Raw genomic sequence first — 23,085 nt, forward strand, 5'->3', positions numbered from 1 at the left:
GCTGATTGCAAGGAAAATCCTGCAGGCCCTGGGGTTCATGGCATCTTGCATTCTTCTGATACCTTTGGCAAGACTTCATATGAGAAAGCTGCAGTGGTACTTTAAAAGCTTATGGTCCCAACACAGCCAAAGCCTAGAGGACGTAATCCCACTCATTCCATGTCTGCAAAAGGAATTTTTGTGGTGGGCTCAAGCAAGTCAGTTAAACAAAGGCATGTCCTTCAACAGACCTCAAGCAGGTCAAATGATTACAACAGACGCCTCAGATCATGGATGGGGGGCGCACATGGAGGGCAGATGCATTCAAGGTCTATGGACACCAAGGGAAAGACATCTGCACATAAACCAAAAAGAGATGTTGGCAGTGATACATGCAATCGAGACTTTCGAAAAATCACTACAACAAGGACATTTGCTAATAAGGACAGACAACACCACTGTCATGTGGTATATAAACAAGCAGGGAGGCACTCGTTCTTATCCCCTCTGCAGACTAACAATGATTCTCTGGGAAAAATCCCTGAGTCTGAAGATACATTTGCAATCCCAGTTTGTGCCAGGCAAGGACAATGTACTGGCGGACAAGCTGAGCAGAAATTTCTTGGATCCACATGAGTGGATGCTGCATCCTCACATTTTCTCACAAATAACAATGACATGGGGAAGACCGGACGTAGATCTCTTTGCTTCTCACATGAATCATCACCTGGAAAAGTTCTGCACAAGGACCCACCATCCTCTAGCCTGGAAAACGGATGCTCTCTCCTTCAGCTGGAATTCCCTAAAAATTTATGCATTCCCTCCTCTACCTCTGCTGACCAAGGTGATACTGAAGATCAAAGCAGAACAACCAACAGGCATTCTGATAGCTCCAGACTGGCCAAGGCAACACTGGTACCCATTGCTGTTGAGCATAACTCGGACCAAACTGTGGCCTCTGCCCCTATGGCCCCTGCTTCTAACACAACACAATTACAGGACTGTCCATCAAAACCTGAAAACATTGCATCTGACAGCCTGGAGGTTACCATGACTCCTTCCGCTATCTCTCTTTCCAAAAAAGTTCAAGAGATCTTACTGGAAGCGCGCAGACCTTCCACCAGAAAAACCTATTCAGCCAAGTGGAAGAGATTCAGCATCTGGAATGCCAACAGGGGTCAGGATACAACATTACTGAGTATACCTCTGATATTGGAATACTTGACAGAAATATTTCATACTGGACTCTCATATTCTTCTATAAAGATTCACGCCTCAGCAATCTCAGCAAAATACAATTGTGATCCACCAGTGTTTTCACATCCTTTGCTAAGACAGTTCCTAAGAGGGATAAAGAATATCAAACCTGCCAGAAAACAGCCAGTACCTGCATGGGACCTCAATTTCGTTTTGGAAAAATTAACTCTTCCTCCTTTTGAGCCAGCAACAACTTCAGAAATGCAATTTCTATCATGGAAAACGGTTTTTCTATTGGCAGTCACATCTGCAAGAAGAGTCTCGGAGATACAGGCACTCATGGCAGTACCTCCCTTCCTCATTTTTCATCAGGACAGAGTTTCTCTAAGAACCAATCCTACATTCATGCCAAAAGTAATTTCCAGGGTATCTCTAAATCAAACTATTCACCTGCCTACTTTCTTCCCCAATCCGCAAAACAGGGGGGAAAAACTGCTGCATACTTTGGACATACACAGGCAACTACATTACTACTTGGACAGAACTAAGGCCACCAGAAAGTCTGACCAACTGTTTGTAGCCTATGCTGCTGGAGTACAAGGAAAAGCTATCTCCAAACAAACAATTTCAAAATGGATTGGACACTGCATCAGATTCTGCTATTCTTTCCATGGAAAAGGTGTGCCAGCCAATATTAGGCCACATTCCACCAGAGCTATAGCCACATCCACAGTTTTCCTAAGAGGAGTGGCTACAAAGGACATTCTAGAGGCTGCTACATGGAGCTCCGTGCATACATTTACCAAGCACTACAGCCTGCCCTTATACTCCAGATCCCGAGAAGGCTTTGCTTCGGCAGTCCTGCAGGGCATTTTAGCTACACCATCCCTTTCTTAGTTCCATCCACCCCCAGCTTGGCTATGGTATTCAACCCATATGTTATGACTGCAGTTGCATTCTTGAAGGACATAGTACAGTTTTGTACCTACCATAAATGTAGATGTCTGATAGATATGCAACTGCAGTCGGATTTTCCCACCCTCCTACCCCTCTGCAACTTTCTTTATGGGTCTACTACCCCTTCCTATTAGCTGGGGGTATCTCCTATGGTGCATCTGTTTATTACTGTTGTGCATGTCTGGAATTGTTTATCCATTCACCAAATTTAGCCTTCCTAGGAGGGCACCTGGCATCTGAGGCAAGAAACACTGAAGAAGATGGTGTCGGCCGATGCCTTTATGCTCCAGCCGCTCTGACGTCGGAGAGGAGGCGACACCAGCCGACGCCGGACCCAGACTTTGGAATCCGGCCGACCGAGGGCTGCCTGAGGCAGGACAACCCATATGTTATGACTGCAGTTGCATATCTATCGGACATCTACATTTATGGTAGGTACAAAACTGTACTTTCCTGGAGCCAGGCACAGGGATGGGCACAATGGTGCCCAGCTTACCTCATATTCTACAGTACCAACAGAAATGTTCCACAAGGGCCTATCCTTCTCGTCAATTACAATTCATGCCTCTGCCATTTCAGCACATTATATTACTGAGCAACCCCTCTTCTCTCACCCCTTGCTAAAATAATTCCTTAGAGAGGCCAAAAATTTTAAGACCCCCTCAGGAGCTCCCATTCCAGCCTGAGACCTTAACCTTGTATTGGAAAAGCTCACTCTTCGCCCCTTTGAGCCAACTGCAACAGCAGAGTTGAAATTCCTTTCTTGGAATACAACCTTCCTTCTAGCCATCACTTCAGCAAGAAGAGTGTCTGAATTACAGGTCCTCATGGCAGTGGAACCCTTCATTATCTTCCATGTGGACGGTTTCTCTCAAGACTAATCCTTCCTTTATGCCCAAGGTGGTGTCTAGTGTGGCCCTAAATCAGTCCATTCATTTGCCTACTTTTTTTGCTAATCCACAAAACCAAAGGGGAACGAATACTGCACTCTCTGGACGTACACAGACAACTTAGATTTTATTTGCACAGGACTAAGCCTCTCAGAAAATCTGAACAGCTGATAGTTGGCTTTGCTGCAGGGGCAGAGGGGAAGGCCATTTCAAAGCAAACCATTTCCAAATGGATAGCCCATTGCATTCATTTCTGCTACAAGCACCATGGAAAACCTACCCCACGGGATAAGATATCATTCCAGCTGCATCTACCTCTGCGGCTTTTCTCAGAGGAGTCCCTACCAGGGACATCTTAGAAGCTGCTACCTGGAGCTCTGTACATACTTTCACCAAGCATCATTACATGCCTATCTTTTCTAAATCCAGAGCTGGAATTGCCACTGCAGTCTCGCAGGGCTTAATAGCTGGCCCTAATGCTCTTTAACTTCCTCCTCCCTTCCTTAGCTTTGGGAATCGACCCAAATGTGATAACTGCAACAGCGAAACACGAAGAACATATTACAGTTGTGTATGCTTGCTATAAATGTAGATATTAGAGTGTATTCACTGTTGCAGTCCTGGTTACCCTCCCTCCAAGCCCCCTGACTTCTCTTGGCTCTACCTTTCCTTCTTGTTTGTTATATTCATTTTTTCTGGTTTATTTGCTTTTTGATGGGGGTGTACCATACCATATAATTGCTTCCAATTGTGGGGGCACGTGACATCTGGGGCAAGAAAAACTGATGTAATGGAGTCTGCTGCATGTTTTATACCCCTGACGACCTGTCGTCATGAAAGAAGAGACAGCATCCGACACAGAAATCTGAAGACTCTGGTATTCAGGCTGGCTGAGGGCTACCTGCAGGCAGATAACCCAAATGTGATGACTGCAACAGTGAATACACTCGAACATCTACATTTATGGTAAGTGTACACAGCTGTACTTTTGTTTGTGGGCTTTGTGGTACCCAGACTGGGTAAACCGGTCTCCAAAGTAGCATATCTTCTGGGCTTAGAAACGTCATTACCTTTATCTACCATCAGAATAAACTGTCTTTACCTTCCAGAGTAAAGGCTCATTCCACTAGATCGATGGCTGCTTCTGTGGCCTTTCATTCCAGAGCCTCTGTGGATGATATCTGCGCAGCAGCCACTTGGGCAAGACCTCATACCTTTATCACTTGGTACAAATTGGATTTGGCCTCCAGAGGGCGAGCATCTTTTGGTTCTATGTTGGTCAGGAATATCCTTCCTTAGGGCCACCCAGGACTCAAGTAGCTGGGGACTTGGTCCCATCAGTAAGGAATGAATAAAGATTTACAACATCAGATAAAGACGTTATGTCTTACCATAACGGTCCATCTGTGTTGTAAATCTTTATTCCTTCATTACTTCCCGCCCTCCTTCCCCCTGCCTGGACTCCTGGTGGATTGTAGGATTTCCTACTAAAGGTATTTGCTCAGACAGAGCCTCGTACTGTCTCTCTTATTATCTCTGTAATATGAGGGCGGGCAAACTCTATCTGAAGAGACTATGAGAGGTCTTAGCTGACAGTTTTTAGCTGGCGTGAGCATGGAAACGGCCGTGTCAGTTCCGAGGACAGAACAAAAGTCCTATCAGTAATGAATGAATAAAGATCTACAACACAGATGGAATGTTATGCTAAGACATAACTTCTTTTTTTATTTTATTGCAGTATACATTTTCTTAATCCTCATTCACTCCAACATTACATAAATTACTCAGTTTCTGCCTGTTCTTAAATGTTACCCTTCCTTCCGAACGTTATTTTGAAAGTTTTTCCCAACAAATTCCATTTGTTGCAATGTAATTTACTTTGCTCCTTTCCTTTTCTAAAGATCTTGCCTTTTGTTTTATATCTCCTTTACAGTATTTAGCACTTTGATTATATTTGGTTTCGAGTTTGATTTCCATTTTCTAGTTTTTGGGGGTTTTTTTTGTCATCCAGTAGCATTAAACTTAGTAAGGCCTTACTTTGTCTGGGCAGATCAGATCATGTATCCTAGCTCGAGTCATTTCCTTAATTACACCCGTTTGGTCCCCAACATATTTGACTAAAATGCTATGTTGAGAAATTTTAAAATCTACCAGCATGTTAGATTCCAGAAAACATTTTCACACTTCCCTGTCTGTCTTATTTCCATCATGCCTCCAGCATTTGCTATGTATCCTAAGGGTGAAAGTCTCTCTGGGGTATAAAATACCTATACATATACTTCCAAGCAAAAAATTCGAAAAGGTTTTGGACCCTGTTGCATCCTTCATAGCCATACAGATGTTCTCCCATTGTTTTTACTTACTGTTTCATACTGTCTCCCCAATCTTTTCTAACCTTCTCTGACTTATTTATTTTTTTTAGTTATGCTGCAATATTTTACATGCCATACTATTTATCCCTTTGTTTAAAAACTTTCTGTTCTAGACTCTGCTAAATCTATACCAGAGTTGTCTTTCATTTACCAACTCTGTCCCTTCCTCTTTGCCTATAGTCTCAGTCTCTGTTATGGAAGGCAGTCTCAACCTGCAGTCCAAACTTCTGCTTGGCCTCATCCCTCTGTAGTTATTTGCTTCCAAAAGCTTAATTTCTTTGCTAAATTTCATCCTCTTTCTTGCCTGAGTTATATACCCCTGCTTACAAACATGGGTATTGGCATGATCTCCTTTCTCTGTTCCCATGTTGTCCAAGTTCTTATAATATTGATACAGATTACAATACTTTCTGCTACTCTATTATTGTTGTAATTCTTTGGACCTGCATCCAAAATCCTACTCCTTGCTCTTAACCCCCCCCCCAGTTCCATCATTAACCATTTCCACTTTGACTTATAACCTTCTGCTTGTGTTATGTATATGAGCCTTTGTTGCACAACTCAGAAGTATCCCTTCAAATCAGGTAATCCTATACCATATTGTTCTAAAAGGGAAAGTCAACTTATCCCACTTAACGTTTGCCCATTCTTCCTGTCAAGTAAATTCCTTCAACTCTTATTTATGGTTTATAACTTCTGCTCTGGTTGACAAAAATGACAGATCTATGAATAAAAACTAAACAGACTAAAAACATTTTCACTGCCTATATCAATCAAGAGTTTCTAGTGTTTTTTTGTTTAGTCTCTTCCCACATATCTTTAGCTACCATATTAGTTTTTTTAATCTGTACACCTAAATACTTCATCTTGTTTTCCCATAAATATGGGTATTAATGAACCAAAGGGTGGCGCATTGTATGGTATTGTCACCCTCACAGCAAGGGGTTCCCTGGTTCGATTCTTGGCTGGAGTTGCCTTCTGTGTGGCGTCTTCATGTCCTCCCTGTGTTTGTGTGGGTTTCCTCACCATATTCCAAAGACATGGAGATGGTGGTTTGGAGACTCTAAATTGGCCATGGGTCTAAGTGTAATGTGGAAGAAATACTGTGGCAGGGCTAGTCCCCCGACAATGTAAATCTTGGCTGTAGATGATTATCACTGTTGAAGGGAGATCCTGATCCCATGTGCAAAAATGGGAAAAAAGGAGTAGTGGATGGATGACTATTAATAAACCAATTCATGTGTGTGTGATATAGTTTTATCTTAATTTATTTCGTATGCTGAAAAGACTCAAAACCATCTCTAAATGTTCCAGAACACCAAATTTCCTTTTCTGGATTTATCAACTACAACATATCCTCTGCAAATAAACCTAAGTTTTCTTGTTTATCATACTAATTGAGTCCCTCCTTTTCTTTGCTAATGGCTCTAAATATAATGCAAATGACAAAGAAAAGAGGACACATTTGCCTTGTTTCCTGTATTCAAACAGCTTTTCAGAAAAGAACCCTTCCATCTTAATTCTTACCTATGACCTTTTCATATAATGTCCTTATATTAATCCTGTTTAGGTTCATAGGTAGGCACTAGGCTATCTGCCCGAAGGCATTTATAAGCCTAGCCAGAATGTGTTGGCTTTCGCTGCCCCCTTAGATTAGTTCCCTGTGCCCCTCTGTCCAGCAGAGCAATTGAAGTGATCCCTGGGGTAAACTTTGTTTCCCATCCACTCATCAAGGTTTCTCTTGAAGAGGGTTAGCGAGGAGCTCTGCCTAATGTTGATTGGAATCTTGTTCCAGAGCATGGGAAGTCTCTGGGACAGGAATCTATCCCTCCAGCACATCCTATTTATTGTTGTGGTGAGGTTTATATCCCTGGTGCGTGTGGCTCGAGGGGATACGGTTTTCTTTAGGTGGAGCATGTCCATCAGTTCTGGGTTGGACATGGCCTTGCATGTCAGGCAGAGATCACCTCTGAGTAGGCGGTATGCAACTGAGCACAACTGGAGTTTCTTCAGTCGAGCTGCATAGGGCATCTGCTTGAGGCCAGTGATCCTCTTGGTGAGGTACTTCTGTGGTCTTTCCAGTTGTTGCAGGTGTCTTGTAAGGTACATCCCAAATGGGGCATTGTACTCTGATGGGTCTGATGAGTGATGCATAGAGGGGCCCAATGACCTCTTTCGATCTGGATGCAAAAACTTTTGTGATTAGGTGGGCCACAGAGAAGGATTTCCTAACCACTTTGGCAATGTGATTATCAAAGGAGAGGTTACTATCTAAATGGGTCCCCAGATCCCTTATTACGTCTTCCATATTTAGGGGGCTACCACCTATGTGGTAGTTTGTGGGTACTTTGTTTTTTCCAAAGGGCATGACTGTGCACTTTTTGGCATTTAGCTTGAGACCATGGTTTTGACACCAGGTATCTGTCTCTGTGAGAAACTTTTGGAGGATGTCTGTGTAAGCCAGAGTGTCAGTTATAGCCCCTAGTTTGCAGTCGCATCTCGAACTTGGTGAGCCATAGTCCTCCTGTGCTTGCCTGTACCTCTGAGAAGTATATGCCAAACAGGAGGGGTCCTAAGACTGGGCCCTGGGGAACGTCACTTGTAACCGGTTTAGAGTCAGACCTAGCTCCTGTAACTCTTACCATGTGGGTTCTGTCCGTGAGCCAGTTGGCAACCCATCTCGTGACGTAGGGGTTTATGTTCAGGCTGGTGAGCTTGTCTATAATACCTGAGTGGAGAATGGTGTCGAAGGCCTTTGCGAGGTCTAGGTAGGCTGTGTGTGTACCACCTTTCCCTCGTCTATAGCCTTGGTAACTGTCTCAAAGAAGTCCACCAGGTTTAGGAGGCATGATCTGCCCTTGACAAAGCCGAACTGGGTTGGGTCCAGTGTTTGGAGGTTTCCAGTGTCTCTGTTAATGAGATCCATGGTGATGCGCTCCATAGCTTTGCAGACCAAGCTAGTTAGGCTTGTAGGGCGATAGTTCCCGGGGTCCGTTGTGGCTCCACCTTTGTGGAGCGGAATAACAGTTGCTGTGCGCCACTCAGTGGGCACGTAGCCTGTGGAGAGGCTGAGTTTAAACAGTGTGTTTAGGTGAGAGATTAGTTATCTTTGAGCTTGTGTAGGATGCAGCCTGGGACACCATCCGGTCCCATTGATGCTGTGTTTTTGGCTTGGGAGAGGGCTGTTTTAACCTGAGTGTCTGTGATTTCAGGGGCACTACATTCTTTTGGTATAGTTATGGGCCCTTTTGGGGGTGAGAGGGGGGGTGAAGTTTGCACTAAACCTGTCTGCCAGGATGTTGGTTATATCGGTCAGTTCAGTGTATTTTGTGCCATTCTGCACTAACTCCGAGCAGATCGGAGAATTGCCACTTGGATTCTTGACATAGCTAAAGAATGCCTTGTGATTATCTTTGGAGTCCCATGGCAATTTTTCTTTCGAAGCTAGCCTTGGATGATTTTATGAGGGAACGTAGTTTCTTGCTGATACTGATCAGGGATGTCTTCCCTTCTTGGGATTTTACTCTTTTCTATACTAGTTTCCTCCTCCTATTGTATAGCTTGTTTATGGCCGGTGTCCACCAGACTGGGTTCCTTTTCTTGGAGGAGTGAGTCTTGGTTTTGTTTGGGATAGCACGATTCATGCATTCTTGTTAGGTGCCTGTAGAGTGCATTAGTAAAGGATTTTGCAGTTTGGACAGCGCTATCCTTTAGAATGGGGGCTTTGAAACTTCCCACCTCGGTCTTAAGTAACTTGAAGTTTGCTTTGGAAAAGTTTTTTACGGTGGTTTCTTTGACCGGGGGTGGGGGCGGAATGTGGATATCCAGAGTGATTAGTTTATGGTCAGATCTAACTAGCGAGGGGTTGACCTCCGGTGTGGAACACCAGTCTCCATGTTGGTGATGACCAGGTCCAATATGTTGTCACCTTTGGTGGGGGTGTTAACCAGTTGATCCAGTGCATTTGAGTTTATAAATTCTAGGAAATGTTGGGCCAGGGAGTTCGCACGAGTAGTTCTCCCAGTTAATGTTTGGATAATTGAAGTCACCCAATATCAGGGTGTTTGGTATTACTTTTATGTTTCCAGGCATGCACAGTGGGAGTCCTGGGACATGGTGGGTGATCTGTAGCAAGCTGTAATTTGAATAGCAGTTATGCCCGTTGTTAGTTGCATGTGGATGATCTCTGAAGCATTGTGCTGTGCCACTAACCTGGAGGTGTGGGTATCCTTGATGAATATGGATACTCCCCTGCCTTTTGTATTTTGGTCCAGGTTTTGTGGCTGAACTGTATGGTATGAGTTGTAGCCTGGTAGTGCTGGGGTGCTCTCTGGAGCCTTAAACCATGTTTCTGTTACTGCACATATATCGATTTTCTCCATACTAAGGAGTGCCTTGAGTGCATGCATTTTGAGGTGTAGACTTCTGGCATTGAGCAGCATTACCCGCAGTTTTTTGTTACTTGTGCTATTTACGGCGGTGGGTTTGTCTTGCCTAAAAAAGGCACTATGGGGGTGGCAAGAGCCTTGGCCAGTATTTGAAAGCCTAAGGGTGACAGGTGCAAGCCATCTCTAGCAAAGCAGCGTGGCTTGGCGAGCATGTCATCCCAGGCTGACAGACACTGGGTCCCCTTTGAATGACACCAGAAGCTTAGCCAGTTGTTGAAATTGATAATTTTTTCTCTATACCGTGGTATCATTCTTGGTGAGGGCAGGATGCTACTTAGCTTCAGGGTCATATCAGCCTGGGCTACGTGATCAGAGAGCACCTCCATGTCTCTTCATGTAGTCCATGGTGGTACGGCTCAGGTCATTCACACCATCATGGACAATGACAGAGTCATATTTGTACTTGTTCTGGAGTGATCTGAGTGCTTGTGTTATGTGGCAGATCCTGGCACCCGACAGGCAACTAACAGTAACCTTCTCCTTGTTCAGCCTAGTGAGTGGGACGTCAGTGTGCCTGACTATAGTCTCACATGTTATTTTGCCTTAAGGGCTGTGATTGTGTGGCACACTGGTTTTGTGAAGTATGTGTTTTCATGGTATGTGTTGGGGGTTGGAGGTTGCTTGGATGTCTGCTTTGGAGGTCTCGGTTGCTTTTGCAGATTTTTATTTAGAGCCTCCGAGTATGTTTTTGTGTATTTGTGTGTTTTTTGCCAGTGCTGGTTTCATAGGTCTATGTGAGACTGGTGGTGTGATGCAAGTAATTCTCTTCTCCTTCTGACTGCCTGGTCCAGTCTTGGGTTGAGAGAGCTTAGCCTCCAGTTTGGCTGTATAATTGCATCTCTCACATGTATTAGTTTTTGGTGGAAGGAGGAGAGGGTTGTCTGTGTACATGAGGTAATTGTAACATTGCCTCAAAATGCCCAGATTCACCAGTTGGACTGGAGAGTACACCTGAAACTGCCCTTTGGACATGCCTGGATAGGTACAGTGAACTGTTTTACTGATTGGCTGGTAAGGTCGAATAGAGAGCCTTGTTCTTCTCTACAGTATAGAGGGGGTCTAGTACTAAGGTTTATTAATGCTTGCTATGAGTTTTGGGAAAGTGCAGGGATGAGAAGTGAATGATTTGAGTGCTTAAGTTGAAAGTTTGTCTAGTTCCAAGGGAAAAATTGAAGAGTAGACTTTGTGGAGCCGGGAATACTTATACCCTAGCTTAACTGGTGCTGCCCGGCGTGCAAAAAATGCTCAAATGCGGGTTTTATAGCAGGGAAATGAAAGAGAGAGAAATTAGCCCAAAATGGCCAATAAATTACTAATTACTGGGCTGAAACCACTCCTCCAGGGACAGGTAGGCTGCTCAAAGCTCCCTCTCTCACAGTGAACAGAGAAACTTCCTTCTATCCAAGTAAGGTATGGGCAAACACAGAAACTTGTAACACAGCCCTGAACGCTAACCTGAAAACTGGAGTAAACTAGCTTAGAAAGGTGGGAAAACAAGTATATATATATATATATATATATATATATATATATATATATATATTTTTTTTTTTTTTTCAGAAAATAAAGCAGATACAATAAAAAAAACATTTTAAATGCACAGAAATGGCTATCACACTTGTGTGTGTAGCCTACAACAGTTAAACAGGTAATTTAAACACATGCTCTGTCATGTAATGCAAATGCTGCCATTGGCCTACTCATAAAATCTTGCCTGACTCCATTGTATCCTTTCTGTGCGCCAAGGTCCACAAACAGTGGTGTTTTCTTATGCTCTTGTTTTCCAGGTACCATGAGGTATGTCCCTAGCCTTAAGCAGCAGTTTAATTTGCCTAGGATGATACCTCACTACAAACAAAAAATGATTGCCTTAACAATTGGCTTAGTTTCTGGTGTTATTCAAAAGGGATCCAGTATGTTTCATTCTGGGATAACATGGTCGACAGACCTCATCTGTCACCCCCTGTCATTTCGGTTACTGGCTAAAGCTCTTGCCATCCCAGCAGTGCCTTCTTTAGGCAATGTCACGAGAACAAAATTCCCAACATAAAAATGCCCTCTAAAAACAACCTCAAGGTTATGCTGCTAAACGCTAGGAGTCTAAACCAGAAACTGCACTCCCTGGAAGCAGTCCTCATCCTGGAAGATGCTGACATTTGTCTCATTACTGAGACCTGGTTTAAGGCTGTGGAGAGCACCCCAGCTATAGTAAGTTACATTTCCTTCCATACATTCAGACCGCAAACTGAAGGCCTGAGAACTAAAGGAGGTGGCGTACCATTGTACATTAAAGATAAATACACCTCTACATTGGTTCAACAGCATGATTCCCTTGAATTACTTGGGTGCAGTTGACTGTAAGCAAGGCCTCTCCATGAATCAGGACATCCACTCAGCCTGCTTGGATCTACTTGAGTCAGTCAAGGTACAACCAAATATCCTGGTTTTGGGTGACTTAATTACCCTTCCATAGACTGGGTAAATTGTACATGTTCTAACTTGCTTGCCGAAAGGTTCCTGGACTTCATTAACTCCAGTGCCATGGACGAGCTGGTTGACACACCCACAAGAGGCTCAAACATCCAGGACCTGGTGCTCACCAACATGGGGGACTGCTGCACCACCCCCAGTGCATGGCCATCCCTGGTGAGATCTGACCACAAATCAGTATTGCTAGAAATAACTCCCCCCTTTAACAGCTAGACTAAAAAACTTCTCCAATGCCAATTACAACCTCTTAGTGGCAGCATAAATAGCTTCATTGCCCCCCCCCCCCCGATGGAACAGACACCTATGCACCTGTACAAGTTGTATTGACTCTGCCGTACTTGATAGAACCAAAGCAAGATCTTCAAGGAAAAACAAACCTGTCTGGTGGACAACTGACATTAATAGGCTGTATAATAGGAGAAAGAAATTGCTGTCTGAGAGTAGGAAGGAACAGTCTCAAAATTGGAAACACTCCCTTCTCAACTTAAACAAGCAAATAAGACTCCTAGTGAGGTCTTCCAAAGCTAACTACGAATCCAAATTAGTTTCCCCTAACTAAGGGTAACCACAAGGCATTCTTTGAGGTTATGGATTAACTAAAGGTAAGGCCCAGATTTGCGCTGAACTCGTAGTTAATGGTATTACATATATAGAACCTGTGGATATAGCAAACCTGCTGGCTGACAGGTTCAGTGAAAACTTCACTCCCCTGTCTCTGCCGCATATACCCCAAGGGATCCCTAACACCTGTCCCCCCCTGCCTTGCATCTCCAAGGAGCAGGTCTTAAGTGGCCTCTCCAAGGCCAAAAACACAACTACTATGGAACCAGACAAAACCCCAGGCTGTGTTCTGCATTGGGTAAAAACAGGAATTAGCATTACCATTATGCACCCTTTTCATTCACAGCCTAAGCACTGGCTTTGTCTCAGCGGTATAGAAAACTGCTACCATCATCCCTTTGCACAAAGGGAATGCATCCACAGACCTGGGAGCTGAAGACCCATTATCCTGACCTGCTTTAATCTGCAAGGTCATGGAACAAATCATCATGGACCTTAAAGGTATAGAAAATTTCCATATGCTTGATGCTACTCAGTTTGGCTGTGTCAAGGGGAGATCATGCCTGTTAAACTTGATGGACTTCAAGTCAGTCATCAAAGCCCTAGATATGGGCAAATCTGTGCATACGGCCTACCCAGACTCAGCCAAGGCCTTTGACACAATCCCCACTCGGGCATCATTGATACCCAGCTGGGTATCGACCCATATATTGTCAGGTGGGTTGCAAACTGGGTAACTGATAGAGCTCATGCAGTTAAAATAGGGGGACTCTACCTCTTCCAGCAGACCCGTAACCAGTGGTGTTCCACAGGGATTGGTTCTGGGACCCTTACTATTCAGAATCTGTCTCCTAAGTACAGGCTAAAACTAAAGGACTGTGGCTGACAGTTTGCTGATGACTGCAAACTGGGAGCGATCATTAAAAAAAAGCCGAACGATGGCAACATCCTTCAAGAAGGTCTTATGCAGATTACTGACTGGTGCCAAAGTCATGGCCTTAAACTTATTGCAAAAAGATGCATCATCATCATCCCCTTCATCAAGGTTGATGTTCCTGCAAACTACCACATCAATAGCTATACCCTAACCACACAGTCAGTGGTGAGAGATCTGGGCACACAGGTCGACAGCAACATTAACTTTGATCACCATGTCTCGAAAGTGGTAAGGGCATTTTATAGTGCCCATCTCATAAGAAAGGGAATTACGTCTGGAAAAAAGAGGTCATAACACTCTGTGCACTTCCCTCATCAGGCCAATAATAGAGTACAATGCTCCCTTTGGTATGTTCCTTTCCAAACACATTCAAAAATTGGAGAAACCACAAAGGTTTCTAACAAAGAAAATTCAGTGTCTTCAAGATCTGTCTTACGCAGACAGACTGAAATCATTTTCACTTTACTCTGTGTCATACAGACTGCTCAGAGGTGACCCTGTGCCTTGCATATAGTACAATCTCTGACCCAGCTTTAATGGAAATGCTGCACATTTGCAAGTCAAATGGCACATGGGTCACTCACTCAAAGGACCTTATCCTGGTATGTGACATCAGTAGAACTTGCTGGAGAGATGCATTTGTGTCTCAGAGGTTGCCCCATCTTTGGAACAAGCCTCCTATATGTTAAACAAAGCCCCTCATTGGCTCTATTTAAGTGCATTTTGGATGATTGGATAGGTAACCGAAATTTTCCCCGGGGGGGGGGGGGTTCCATCTGTGTCGTTCTTGGACAGAGGTAATAGGTGCTGATTAAAATCTGCTTGAACCACACACCGTTGGGGAACACTGGTTGAACTTGGCTAGGCTTGTAAGGGCCCTAGGGGCCATTAGCCTAGTAACTTATTATGATCCTATGATCTGTTAATGTCAGATGTTTGCACCCCTTACACAAAAGCACACTGATCCATTTTGTCAATTTTGGCAACACCACCTCTCTTCTCTTAGCTAGTGTAGACACAAGTACTTTATCACACACACAGCAGCTGGAGAGGCCACAAAAGTTCCTCACCAAAAGGATAAAGGGTCTCAAACATCTGTCCTATGCTGCCCGACTGAAAGAACTCCAGCTCTATTCAGTCGCTTACCGCTTGCTCAGAGGTGACCTTTGCCTAACATACAAGGCCATGTCAAACCCAGATTTGATGAATATGCTTCACCTCAAAAAATCTAGATCCGTCAGAGCCACAAGGGCGGGAGACTTAAACCTCGACACGGCTATTAATAGGACGCGCTGGAGGGATAGATTCATCACCCAAAGACTCCCTATGCTGTGGAATAAAATCCCGGTATATGTGAGGCAGAGCACCTCGCTGGCCTTGTTCAAGAGAAATCTTGACCAATGGATGGGAGATCGCAGATATACCCCAGGGATTACCTCAGTGTCACTGCTCAACAGAGGCACAGCAAAATAATGGGTATAGTTCCCCATGCTAAAGGGGTGGCGTAAGCCACAAAACTATGGGCTAGGCTTGTAAATGCCCTCGGGCAGATAGCCTAGTATGAACCTATGAACCTATTATCATGGTTTAAAGTTGAAGTGGGTCTGTATGAAACTGGGTCTGAACAGTCTTTACCCTCTTTGGATAATACAGCCACCCCAGCTTTCTTTCACGATGTTGGTACCCTCCACACACACACACACACACACACACACACACACTTTTTAAGCTTGTTAAAGCCTGCCTTGTCTTTATCAGTTTCTTCCGTTCCACCTTCCAGATCTCACAGGAGTAACTTCTGTTCCTGGAGAATTTTATGTTGTTTTATACATCTTCAGTTGTATCTCATTTATTCCTGTTATAGCTATTAATTGTTGAGCATCATCTGCTGCTGATTTTGATAAAATTGTCTTCCATAACTATTTCCGTTTGTCTTTTCTTGGTTTCCAAATTCCTTTCCTTTATACAAATTTTCATAAAATTTCCAATATCTCTAATACATGTATAGAAGTCTATGGATTGTTTTGCTGTCCATATTTGACATTAACTCAGTTAGTATGTTGCCTAAGTTATGCTAAAAGTCTTTGATCTGGAGTTATCCAAATATACTTGTTTAACAGCAACATTTCTACATTTCATCCATGTTATCCAAATACTCACTTATTTTTCCTTTAGCAGTTTGCATTTGCTCCTCCTCCTCTTGTTCTGTGAAGTTTTTTCCACTGCTTGTTCTGTGAGATTTCCCTCATTCTGCAATACTTTTAACCTTTACTAACCCTTTAAATAATTCTTGTTACTTTGTCCCATATATTTCTATAATATTTCTAAACTCAGTTTTCCTTTCCATTGTGAAGAAATTTATATCTTTCGTAATAACACTTGCACCATTTCCACTACCCATTCCTGAAGTTCCTCTCTCTTAACAGATTAGTGAGAACACCAGTCTCTCATTTTTACTTCAGTAACTTGCATCTCTATCTTATTTTTTATTGGTGCATGATCGGAACTAGTTCTTGGGTGTACCAAGCTTCCAATTAAATGTACTAGCACTTGTGAGTTAAACTTTCTATCCACTGTAACCTATTTATTTTACCTTTGAGACTATGTAAATGTTGTCCAAGTTCCTACTACTGAATTCACATATTCCATATTAAACATTCTCTCATAGTTTTCAGAAGCCTGCCCTCTTTCGTTTTCCCTTTGAAATCATCTTGAGACATTCTTCCTATTCCAAACCATAAATAATGGTCCCTGCTGAAAGCTGATTCTTTTTGCTAAAATTCTCTTAAACTCCCATAATAGCAATTTTACAGGGAATATAAATACATGATAGCTTAATCCTAATCCCTGCCAAATATTCCCCCACTACTGCAAATCTGCCATTATTATTGTTCTTTTCCTCTGCTATTACTGAGTACTTGTAGCAGTTAGTTACACTCTCATTTCCTTTGTCCCAGATATGCTGTTGAATATCCCCCCTGAAATTTTTTATCAAATTCAAATGCCCATTTCTATCTAATTTTTTCTTCCACAGCATTTACTCTATGTACCATTTACTATTTGATATAATTCAGCACTCTTGTACCTTTAAGGTCATTAACATTCTATGATAATATGGACAGAGTATCTTTTATGACAGAGAGCTATTAGTCCCACCTACTGTACATGGCAGTGCAACTGATATTTTTAATTTTTAGCTTGTTTGCACACATTAGGCTTTTCTCTTGTGTAGTTGCTTTTTCTCATCTCTGATTGTCACATTTTTCAAGACTTATTTCTTCAGTGAAAATACTCCAACCAAAACCTAAATAGATTTTCAGAATCTGCCATCCACTGTTAACTTACAGCAAGCTTAGAAGGATGTATACATTTCATTTTCAAGAAATGTTTACCCCTGCAGATAGGAGCAGTTGCCCCAAATTTGACAGCTGTACCAACAGGCATTACCTAATCTAAAATTAAGATTGTGTGCTAAATAAAGCACATTATAGCCTGCATTCCTACTTAACACTAATTGCTGCTTGTTCTTTAAGTATGTACCCCCCTCCCCCGCTGTGAAAAACAGATTGCATGCTTTCAGTAGCCATTAATGTTTTGCTTCAAGAAAAAAGTGCACTGCCTGCCTTTAAATAAATTAAGGTTCATAGATGAATACTAGGCTAACTGCCCTTGTGGGACATTTTAACCCTAGCCAATTTCCCTCAAAGGTGAGACTCAAAACCTATACTTAAGGCTGCAGGGGAGGCAGCTACTTGTATGAGTTATTCACGTCCCACAGTTTTAGACCTCATTTATGTTTCCCTGAACTGCTTCCAGTAAATCTTTAAATGTGATATTTGAGTTACAATGTATGTTATACATTTCACTCAACAAACAATGCTTAGACCTCTCATGATTAATTACTTCCACATACATACTTGTCTTCAGGCACAGGCAGGTAATGAAAAAACAGTTAGTGACTTTGCAGATGCATGAAAGAGTCTTTGCAAATGCACTCAAAATACATTGTTTATCCCTCTCATGATTGCATCTGTAGATTTCACCTCCTACTGAAAGTCTTTGCTAATGAAAAATAGCTAGTGACTTTGTAAATATAAAAAAGAGCTTCCATTTTTCTTGCTCTTCATTTGATATTATTTTCTAGCATATCTGCTTAAAAATGTATTTAAACAAAGGATATAATTCTAGATATCCACAAGAGAAATTCATTTAGTTTTACATATAATGCAGTCGATACACTTGTACATTCCTGATTCCCAGCAGCCTGATAATCACAACCTTTGATTAACTTTAACTACAGAGGTTCATAGGTGTGCACTAGGCTAATGACCATTGCAACCTGTTGTAAGCCTAGCAGTGCATCCCAAATCTCTGGCAAGTTCTGTTATCCTTGGTAGGTGTAAGCAGGGACTTGGAAGATGAAGCATTTCCAAGCAGGAGCCTGGTAGGTGAAACGTTTGCAGGTTGCCTGTGTGCATTAGAGAAACAGATACCAAACGAAGGATGAATTACATGTTCTCCATCCAGCTAAGTTGCACTTGAATTGGGTTAGAGGGGAACTCCCCTTCATATGGAAGGGGTACGTCTTTTCCCAGAGAAGGGTAGTCTCTGGGGAATACATACCTGTCTCTCCAACAGGTCCTATTTATACCACAAGCAAGGTATAAGTCATTATAAAATAAATGTAAACTTTAGTTTAGAATGAATAATTTTGGTTTTGTTCATTTTGCAGATATGCAGGAGGTCCATCATAGTGGGGTCTGACAGTGTCTTCTTGTATGCCAGGCATCAAGCTCCCTGAACAACTTGATGGAGACAATACAAAGATAGGACTTTGAAGCAGTCTGCATAGGACATGTTATGTATTCCCTGTATTTTTTAGTGGGGAACCTCTGTGGACCTTCCAATTTTGGATGTGGCTAATTGGGTACATACCAAAAGGGGCTTTATACTCAATGATTGGAATTAATAAATCCTAAATATAGTGGAACAATTGCCTCCTTGGACCTAGATGCCATACCTTTGTTTAAGTTACACAATATAGAATGATTTCCTCAGTATGGTAGATGTGTGATGATCAAAGATTAGTTTACTGTCGACGTGTGTCACCAAGTCCCGGACTACTGGAGTCTACTCTTGGGGGTGTGTTGTCAGTATGATAGTTACCAGGAGTGGCTAACTTCTTGAAGGATACTATTGCACATTTCTTGGCATTTAGTTTTAGTCTACGACTGACACCAGTTATTTGTCTGTCAGCCCTTCTTGTCTGTGGCGCATTCTGTGACTGCTAATTTGCATTTACCCGGAAAGGCTCTCGACATTGACCTTGACTTCAGAGAAGTAGATGCCAAAAAGGAGAGGACCCAGGACTGATACCTGAGGGACTCTGCTGGAAACTGACCTCTTTGTAGAGGTGGACTCCCCAATTCTAACTCCCTGGGTCCTGCTTGTGAGCCCCTCACTGACTCTCTTCAAGAGAAATCTTAATGAGTGGATGGGAGATCGTAAGTTTACCCCAGGGGTCACATCTGTGTCACTGCTAGACAGGGGCACAGTAAACTAATTCTGTTATATAAGGGGACCTTCATTGTGTTACTACTAGACAGAGGCACAGTATTCTAAATTTATTCTGTACATTTTTGTACCATTTCATGGGGTGGCAAAAGCCACATCACTATGGCTAGGCTTACAAATGCCCCAGGGCAGATAGCCTAATACTAAACTATGAAACTGGCTGTCTACTGGGTAACATAAAGGTGTATACTTAAACTCTTGCATTTGTCAGCAATGCCTGAGTGGGGTATTATGTCACATACCTTGTCTAGGTCAAGGTAGGCAGTGTAAACCATCCATTTTGCTTTTGTCCATTGCTTTGGTGACCTCAAAAAAGTCCACCAGTTTGAGTAAGCATGACCTGCCCTTGACAAAACCAAACTGGGTTGGGTCCGGTGGCTGGTGGTTTCCCATGTCATTACTTATAATTTGAAGAAAACAGACTGATACTGGATCTACTGCAATGACACCTCGGCTCGGACAGTGAAAATCTGTTTAATGCCAAAAAACAACCACAAAAGTATCCACAACAGACAGGTTAAGCACTTTCATCTGACTAGCAGACTTCATCAGAACAAAGATAGTTGATACTAGGTTCATTAAATACCAAAATTGGCACCAAAACTACATCACACAATCAATTTTCTTAAAGAAATATATACATGTTGACTTCACTGACAGTTCCAAACCACATATAAATACATAAACATATTTGCATATAAAAACATCTATATATAAAAAAGTCTATATAAAAAACATCTATATGTAAAATAGCATAAAAAGAATTAATATCTATTAATATGTATGTGTATGTATGTGTATATATATATATATATATATATATATATATATATATATATATATATATGGGTTCATGTCATTTGATCGACAGTTCATTTGGTCGACAAGCATTTGCCCCCTTCCCCAATGTTGTGCGACCCTGGAGTTGATGTATATAGTTAGGGGGGGTTTGGGTGGCACAGCCCCCCACCTAAAATGCTTGTCGACCAAATGAACTGTCGATCAAATGACATGAACCCTTTTATATATATATATATATACACACACACACACACACACACACAGGTATGTGGAGGCATATAAGACATATATATAACTATAAAAACTGTAAGAACTCATGTGTATGTATTCTCTATTAAGCCAACCCAGACTATTGAGACATAATTAAATATGGTTTTATGCTAATAGAATCATTGATGCCTGGGTGTCTAGTGGCATCAGTGAACATCTGCCACCTGCTCTCCTTCATAGCCAACAGGGCTTTAATATTCCCTCCATATGGTGAAATGCCCACCATATTAATTGCAAATTTGAAATGATGGGCATCACCACTATGAAGTATATGTCGATATAAAGCGTTCTTCTTATCCTTAGTTCTAATACAGTATTGATGATCATAAATACGTCGTTTAAACTGTCTCTCAGTCTTACCTATGTAGAATGTGTTGCATTCTACACAGGTGGCCAAATAAACCACGAACTTGGTATTACAATTTCCACCCCTACTATATATAAACGTCTTATTTAAATTGTCTAACTTACAACCCTCAGCCTCATTGATTCAATGGCATTGATTACAGGCTCCACATTTTTTGGTTCGTGAGGTTCCCCTATTCTTATCAATACTATTGGATTCCAATAACTTCTTGATGTTAAAACCAGTCTTATAAACAATCTTGGGATGTATACCTAATGTCTTCGTTGTATCATCATCCCTTATGACCAGATTCCAATGTTCTCTGATAATAACTTCGATATTGTGAACTGCTGGTGAATACATTAGTACACAAACCATATGACTTGGTTCAGTCTTTAAATTCATTACTTGTGATGTGACCACACTACCTAAGTTCCCTAATAAGGGCACATACTTTTTGCCCCACTCGCTGATAACGTATTTGACTACATCATTCAACAAGGTTTCAGGGTACCCCCTAACAAGAAACATGGACTTCATAAAATCCGCTTCTTTTAACATAATTCCTCTAGTGGATGACATACGGGCAGCCCTGATACACTGCCCTTTGAAAATATTTTTGAACACGTGTGGGGGATGATTACTACTATACTCCAAATAGTCATTGGAGAAGGTCTCCTTCCTATATATACTAGATGTAAATCCATCTTCCCCATGACTAATGTATGTGTCCAAGTAGGCTATTCCACTGGCGTTTATAGAATGAGTGAATTTAAGAAAATCAGTTGTGTTGTTTATATAACTGATAATATCAGTAACCATTTCTACAGGCCCATTCCATAACACAGAGGTCATCCAAAAGCCTTGTGTAGTAAACTATGTACTGGAAAAATTCCGATTTAAACAAATGTTCAGATTCCCATTCCAGCATAACTAGGTTAGCGAATATGGGCACACAAGATGCTCCCATCGCCACACCCCTAGTTTGCCTAAAGAATTCTTTTTCAAAATGGATGTAATTGTGATCTAGAACTAACCCCATCATATCAGTAATGAGACAGATTTTGTCCCATTCAAAACTGGAGTGTTTCCTTAAACTGCTGCTGAAATACTGTAACCCCAAATCTCTGGGAATACACGAGAATAAATCAGCAACATCGATAGTAATAAAAATAAGGTTTCTACTCCATGTTTGTGAGGACAACTGCCCTAAGAACATCCAAGAATCCTTTATAAGGTGTGGAATATTATTGTATATAGGCTTAAGCCATTTATCAATGGCAACCCCCAGCGGGAAGGTTTTGGATTTGCTCCCTGAAATTATAGGTCTAAAGGGGGGGGGGGTGTTAAATTTTTATGTATTTTGAGAATTCCAACGATCGTGGCTAAAATTGGGAATTCCACCCTTAAAAATTGGTAGGTCTCAATAGTGATCCTATTATCTAACAAATACTCTTCTAATGCCACATCAATACGCTTGTAACCAATATTAATTTCGTTGAGAGAAATTACATCATAATTTCTGGATTGGTACAAGATATTGTAAATTTCATTGATAATAATCCATTTTATTAAATAACACAATCCCTCCCCCGTTGTCAGGTTTCATTAACCTTACCTCATTATTATTCACAAATTTCAGTAAACAATTACGTTCATCTACTGTTAGATTGGCCTGAATACCAGTTTTTGTACCTTTATCAGTCCTATAAGTTGTATTAAATCTGTAAATGTCATTGCAAACCATTTTTTCCAAATTCGCCACCATCATATTACTTTGGGGTATATACGTACTCTTCTTTTTAAGCTCGTTGGGGACCAATTTAATACTATCACTGTTATTTTGTCGAAACTGAATAGCTAAATTTAGCCTCCTACAGAATAATTTTACTTCTAAAATAGTATCCACTAAATTAAAACTTACTGTGGGAATAAATTTCATACCTTTCGAAAATACCCTAAAAAATTCATCAGATATGTCAAGACTAGTATAGTTAAACACATTAAATCCTTTTTTGGTATATATAATATTGTTTCCAATACTGCCCTGTATTCCGCTTGTATTAGATAAACGATCTTGACAATTATCTGTGCACACTAATTCGTAGCTTGGTTCATTACCCAAATTGGTGGCATAATCTGTCTAAAACCATGTAGTCCATTATCCAAAATTATATCATGAACCAATGCTTCATCACTTAACCTATTTATCTCATTCTGTTTCCTTGCGCATATGTATTTTTTGGTGGGGGATAAAACCTGC

General features: G+C 41.7%; 1 protein-coding gene across 1 annotated transcript in view; it reads left to right on the plus strand.

Annotated features, from left to right (window-relative positions):
- TLN1 (talin 1) overlaps positions 1–23,085 on the plus strand; it is a 3,443,760-nt gene that overhangs the window by 2,355,110 nt on the left and 1,065,565 nt on the right. The window lies entirely within an intron of this gene.

This window comes from Protopterus annectens, chromosome 1.part1 (assembly GCF_019279795.1).
Source record: "Protopterus annectens isolate FY-2018-M chromosome 1.part1, PAN1.0, whole genome shotgun sequence".
In the NCBI taxonomy this organism is placed as follows: Eukaryota; Metazoa; Chordata; order Ceratodontiformes; family Protopteridae; genus Protopterus; species Protopterus annectens.